Source organism: Neolamprologus multifasciatus, chromosome 11 (assembly GCF_963576455.1).
Source record: "Neolamprologus multifasciatus chromosome 11, fNeoMul1.2, whole genome shotgun sequence".
NCBI lineage: Eukaryota > Metazoa > Chordata > Actinopteri > Cichliformes > Cichlidae > Neolamprologus > Neolamprologus multifasciatus.
The window spans coordinates 21,858,776-21,865,935 of NC_140449.1; positions in this window are offsets into that span (position 1 = coordinate 21,858,776).

The following is a 7,160-nucleotide window of genomic DNA, read 5'->3' on the forward strand; positions in this document are numbered from 1 at the left end:
CTCTCTGTTTCTGCTCTTTCTTTTCCTCCACTTTAAATAGTATAAACAGACTGTATTTACATATCACTCCCACTGTTTTGAGCTTCTGTATAGAGTGTGTTTCTGTGTAAGGACACTGTGACCTGCAGGCTGGAGGAGCTGGAGATCAAACCACTGACCTTCCAGTTAATGAACACATAGTTCTCCTTGCTGAGCTCCAGCTGCCCCGTTTTTCAAAAACAAAAAACAACAACAACAAAAAAATTCCTCTTTATGTGTGAAGCTACAACACAAAACCAAAATACACCCATTAAATTATAATCTGCTAAGACAATTTTAATATAATATAAACTATTACAATTGAGCGTTACATGCAGACTTTTGCCAAAAACAAAACAAAAAAACTCTACATTGTATTAATTTCTCTAATATTTTACTAATTATAATACATTATAGCAGAAAGACATAACCGCATCCTTTCTCTGTGCTTGTTGCGATTTAGATACAAGTTTCAAGCGTCACAGTTTTCATCACAGTGATAATAAAACTGTCGCTTCCAGTTAAGCTAAGTCTGGTTGAAGTCGGGTGATAAATGCAATCCATTTTGATCACAGTTCCATGAACTTATCCTGCTGCACTTTTAGGGAAAAGGAGAATATTCCCATTAAGTTTGAACTAATCTTCAGTTTGTGTCTGATCACTTTTTTGTCAGAGAAGAACGGCTTTTACCCTCCTACAAGTAGTACTCTCATTCAGTATTTGCCTTCTTTAGTTTGGATCTTTGTGCCGAGGTGCTTAAATTCACTGTCAGAGCATCAAATGGATTTCACTCTAAAATAGCCTGAGTGTCTGAAATGTAAAATTCCAACCTCCCCTTTAGTATGCTTGTTGGGAAATTTGGATGATGTCACTACAGAAATTAATACAGTCCACATGGTTTTTATTGCCCTATGCATCGCCAAGAAAACGGTCCTCATGAACTGGAAAAATAAAAATAATCTTAATTCTAGCCAATACAGAAACTATCTAATAGATCACATTAGTCTCGATATAGCCTCTGCCACCACATTAGATCAATCCCTCTGGGCTCCTTTGATCGGCTCCATCACCTAGCGGGGGTGGGGGGTCGTGGTTTGGTCCCGCCTTGGCTATTGTGGTTGATGTGGAGGTTGGGATGGGCTTAGGGCACCTGGAGGACCCCTAGAGACGTTATCCCTGGAGGGCTTAACCCGGGGGTTGTGTTCATAACCTGGTTAGTGGCTCTGGTCGCTCTCAGAGGTTGTTCTCCTCGTGGCCGCGTGCAGCGGGGCTGGAGGATGGTCTGTGCTGGCGGACGTAGGTTACTGGCCTGGTGGCCTGGCTGCCCCTGAGTGGATCCGGGGCGGGCGTGGGGGTTTGGGGTTCGGGGGTGCTTCGCCTCCGTGCTGGGGCTCTGGCTGGGCCTTGGGGGCTTCGGTCCTCGTCGGTGTGTCGCCGAGGTTGTGGGCGGGTGGGTGCACGGGGGCTCAGCCCTGGCGCAGGGGGCCTCTTGTGCATCGGCCTAACTGGGGGGCTCTTGAACTGGCAGGGAGGTTGTTCCATCTTTGCAGGAGTCCACTCTGCAGGTGGGGGAGAGACATAGGAGAGGTGGAGAATAAACTTAACCTGGGTGTCTGTGTCTTGTGTAGTCTGGGAGATGATTGAATGTTGGGGTGGGTACAGTTTCCTCTGCGGTGGGGTAGAGTGGGCTGCCCCGGGTCCTGTGGGGCTTGGCGGTGTTGCTGCCGTAGGCCCCGGTCTGGATGGGCCTGGGCTCCCTTGCCTTGGTGGATACCAGAGGACGGGGGTGCATATTGGGGTCAGCGGGGGAGCTGGCCCTAGGGAGGGACACCCTCCCCTCCCTTCTTTTCCTCCCCATCCCCGGCTGCCTCCCTCTTCACGCTCCACCACACCCACCCACACAGGTAGGGCTTTGGGGTGCGGGTGTGTCACCAGGGTGCAGGGGAGACATTCCCCCCCCCTCTGTCCTCTTCTGGCCACCTGTGCCTCAATTTTATCTCACAACTTAGACATCCACATTACTTACACTCTCATAACACACACATATATATATATATAGGGCCTTGAGGGTGGGCACGTTAACGGCGTCCAGTAGACGGTCTGTGTATTCAAACCTGCCTCCATGTAGACATTGAGGGTTCTCGGGAGGGGCTGTGCTAACACCTGCTGCTCTCTGGCAGCAGCACCATGCTCTCCCTTGTTTTAAATACACTTTAGAGCAACACGCAGCAACACTACACTTGAGCGGGAGGAGGGAGGTATGGGGTCTTAACACACCCCTGTTCTCTGCTAGCCATCGGGGCGGGGGGGCTGGGAAGAGATGCTGGCTGTCTGATTGGCCTCCCTGCTGCTGCGGAGCCTGGGGCGGTCTGCTTGCCTCCACCCCGGAGGGAAGGGTAACATCTCTTGGGTCTGGGTGCCGTTTCCATCTCTGGGGGTGAGGATACCTGGACCCGGGGTATAGAGTATGTTTGGGGAGTGTGATTGTGTGTACATGTCCATTTACGTTTATTCCTGCGTTGGGTGAGTGCTGAGTGTTTGTATATGTGTGCATGAGGGTGGGAATGCATGTCTGTGTCTGTGTGTGCCTGTTTGTCTGTGTCTATATGTCAGGTCGGGTCTTAGACTTCACCTCTCTGGGAACTCCAAGGCCCTCCAAAGTGTGGAGGCCTATCTCCCCTCACCACACTCCCTGCCGGTGACTGATGCCCTCAGGGGTCGGTGCGTTGGTGGTTCTTGGTGTCCGGGGCTGGGCGCTCAGGTATGTACCAGCTCACTCCCGGTGACTACTTGGCGGGGCCTGGCGCCTGCTGCTCGGTCAGGCCTCTTCCGGGGCGCGGGGGGCCCTCGGGCCTCCGGCCTCTGTGCCTGCGGCTCGGTTCACTCTGGCACAGCTGGCTGCCGGCAGAGCCGGCGGGCACGCCGGTGCAGCCCCCTCTAGCTTCTGCCCGGTGGCTACTGGGTGACCCCTCATCTGGGGATCCTCAGCCCTTCCCATGAAGGTGGCACGGATGCCCCTCCGGTGGTCCTCCTTGGGCTCTTGCACTCTGGGGCCTCTGGATGTCTGGGGCCTGGATCTCCTCCATGCCTGCTTCATGCCCTGGGGGACGGGGCTATGGCTCTCTACATCCTCTAGCAGACCATTACATGGGGAAACCATTTGAATACAAGCGCGCCGATCCACACAGGTGTGCACATGGGTGTTCACTATTCGTAGACTTAAATCACACCTTTCTTGGCTGCTACTTCAAAGCACATTGTGCGCTGTCTGTCCTGCGTGCTGCACAACAACATTCAATATTTAGTATTTACTGCTGTTTACACTTAGCTAGATTAATGCGATGGTGTTGTGTATAGTATGTTGCATTGTTTTTTTTTTTTTTTTTGCTTGTTTTCTATTCTTTTTCTCTCAACAGGTGATCCCGGAGATATTTTTTCTTCCCCCCTTTCTCACTGTCCCTCTCCCCTTCTGTTTTTCTTTTCCTTCCTCTTTCTTTCTCCCTTTCCTATCCCTCACTCATGTCTGTCCCGTCTGTAACAACTGAAAATAAAATAAATAATAAAAACAAAGGTCGATCAAATGGACCAATACGGCAATGCCATGATGATCCATTTGGCAAAATAAATCCATTGGGTATCCTTGTTGGTCTTCAGACAACAATTCTGACGGCTAAAGAACCAAATGGGACAGGCGGAAAAAAAAAATAAATAAAAAAAAATAAAAAAAATAAAAAAAATAAAATAAAATAGCCTGAGTTTTGAACACTCCCAGAATAAATGGCAATGATTACCCACTGATGAGCCACATATCCTCCAACAGTTCCTTCCTACACCTTGGTGCTTTCTCGGGGCAGAGAATGTTTTTCCACTCAAATGGCCTCCAGGGATATGAAAAGCATAATTCCCCAATATTTTCCCATTCTTCTGCAGATACAACTATTTCCACTTCACTTTTCCATTCGTCTGTATTACTTTGGATGCTTACTTCTAAGAATTGCAAAGCCTCGATATTATTTTATATCTGCTTTCTTGTTTGTTTGTTGATAGGAAGACATTCAATATATCGGTTTCTGCTTTTTTCTCAGCCCCTCCTTATGATTTAATTTAACCTCTCCAAACCATATATTTTTTTCTTTTTCTGCAAAGTTTCTCTGTGTATAAAGCAACAGTAGGCTATTAGGTCTTTACTAGTCCATACTTTAAATCTGGCATCTTTTGGGGGGTAAAATCTGAGTCATTATGTTTATTTCTCTCTCTAAGTCACATTTTTGATTACTTTCTTGCAAAATCTAAAGGCCAACTTTATTCTGGTGGGGTTTTTTTTTTTTTTAACTTTTGTTCACGTTTTAGTTTCCTTTCTGCTAGCATAGCTCGTACTAGAGGTCCTAAAGTTTTACTGTTCTCTATCTCCTTCCACCTTGCTTTGTAGGGAGTTATTATAGCTCAAGAGGTAAAGCTGGTAGTATGAAGGTTGATAGTTCGAGCCTTGGCTGCTTCAGTCTGCATGCTAAACCCAAGTCGCTCTCCGATGCATCCACTGGGGTATGAATTTGCACCTGTGGGATTGCACAACACAGCCTCACCTTTCAAGTCTTTACACAGCATGAAGTTATTCTTCTTAGTTAATTTGATCCATTTTTGCCAGCTTAATCGCCACAGAGGAGATTTCCATGATTTCCTATGATTAAGGAAAAAAAACCCATTAAGATTCGTGGATCTGCTTGGGTGTGCAGGCTGACCACTTGGACAGCCTCCAGGGAGTAATTGAGTTTGGAAGCTGGGCCTCTGTTTTTTGCACTCTCTCAATTTTCTGCTCCATTTAAGCCATGGAGCCTAAGAGAGGTAAGCTGGAGATAAGTTATTAAATACTGTATCGCTCAAATGACCTGACTGGGTCGTCATGGGCGTCCCATTCTTCATTTCTACGCCAGCCATTGTGCTGTTTGAGCAGCGTTGGCCTCCTGAAAGGCTTGTGCTGAGCACCTTTGTGTTTTAGTTTAGGAAATTCACTTTCACAGAGGGTCAGTGGAAGGAGAAAGGTGTGCAGAGTGTGAGGATCAAAGGTTAACTGAGGAGTTTATTAAGAGTGGTTAATTTACTCCTGTGAAATGCCCTGTGCTTGCAGATAGCCGAGCATTAAAAAGCAGATATTTTAGCTTTACCTCTTTGAATTTTTTTAATTACAAGGAGACTTTAGGGATGTGTAAAAACTGAATATGGTAATAATTGCTTTGAAAAAAATAATACCACTTTATTACCATATTTTCTGCAGAAATTGCACTGCTATCAGTGCAGCTTCAGTTTACAATTTTCAAGTTTGTCTTAAAACAATGCTAACAAACCCCATTCGCATCGTGGGTTAGGGCTGTAAGTAACTGTAATTGCTCCCCTTGTTCATGCCTGTGAGAGGATCCCTCTTAATGGCACTTCAGTTTAGAGATGGGGAACAAAATCCACAATCAGAGCTCGCTGTAAGAGCTCTGACGTTAGGCTGAATTTAATATGACTCAGAAATCTGAATTTTAATGAAAGAGGTGGCTTACAGTATGTTCAGGAACCAAATTCCCTCTTTGTATTACTACTTTTCTGCCAAAGGCCAACAAGGACACACTGTCCATGGAAGCTAAAGTGTTAAAACCTTTTAACTAGAGCAAACATCAGCTGGATTTGTACAAATTCATGCTGAGGAAGCCTCATATTTTAGAGTTTTAGAGGTCAGTTTTACACAAAAGAGGACCGTGCTTTGTACTCCATCTCTTCTGCTGGCCTAATATCGAGAAGCAATGACTTCAGTGCCAGTATGGACAGGAAGAATGATTACAGGCAGACAGACAGACTGGAAAAATACGAACCTGTCAAAAAAATTAAGGGAACACTTAAATCACACATCAAATCTTGATGAATGAAGTACTCAAGTTGAAAATTTTTACTTACATACATTTCTGATTGAGAACAAAATGACATAAAATCAAATAATGATTGTCCTTGGAAACCAAAATTAAAAAACTTTTTTAACGCTGGTAAAAAAATTTTATGTGTTCATTTATTAGTCATTTCATTAGGCACACCTTGACAGTACCGGTTTGCCTGTCGAAATGTCTTCATGGCACAGATTCAACAAGGTGCTGGAAACATTCCTCAGATATTTCGCTCCATGTTGACATGACAGCATCCCACAGCTGCTTTCCATCACATCTCAAATGTGCTCTATTGGACTGAGATCTGGTGACTGTAGAGGCCATCTGAACATCTGGACATGGTCAGGAACAATACTCAGGTGTTTAAATAGAAAATATCCTCCACACTATTGCACCACCACCAGCAGCACTCTGAACTACAAGGCTACAACGCTTTATTCATATCTTTGTGTTGTTTAGATCAAATTCTAATAAATATAACCCCCCCGTCACCTAACAGCTCCTCACTTTTTTGTTGAAGAAGCCAATTGAAGTGCTGCTTACCTACTGTGAAGGTCACTTCGAGCGTTCACTTAAATCGGTGGCCTCCTATCAGAACGAGAAAGAACAACACAAAACAGATTCGAGGCCTTTAATTGACACCACTGGGCTGTTGCGTTGCTGAGCTTACAAGGTCCTCAGCGCGCGATGGAGATGATGAATATTCAACCAGTTGAATGTGTGAGCTCAGCAGTCCAGCTGGAGATGTGTGTGCACTGTACAGTATGCGCGCTTCTCTGTGTGTGCTGGCTGCTAACTATCCAGATTGCGCCGAGCTTCAAAGTGCAGTGACTGACAGACAGATGGATGATAGACAGACGGAGGACAGGAATCTGTAGAGTCCGTGTTTGAAATTTCCTTGTGTGTGTGTGGCTGTGTTTGTGCTGCGTGAAGTGGAACGGGCAGCAGGCCTTCTGAGTGGCACAAGGCACATCGCCAAGTGATTGAAGTGATAAAGGTAGAGGAGGAGTGGAGAGACGGACTAGAATAGATCCAATGATGAACGACCGGGGAGAGGCAGCAGATGTAATGAAGTGAGCTCGGCGTGTGTGTCTCAGCTTTTTATTCCCTTTGATACATTTGGCACTTTGATATGTTTGTTGTATATCTGCTCTGTTGCATCACAGACAGCCCATTATTGTCACTGAGAGCCAAAATGATGTAAAGCTAAACAAACCATGAAAG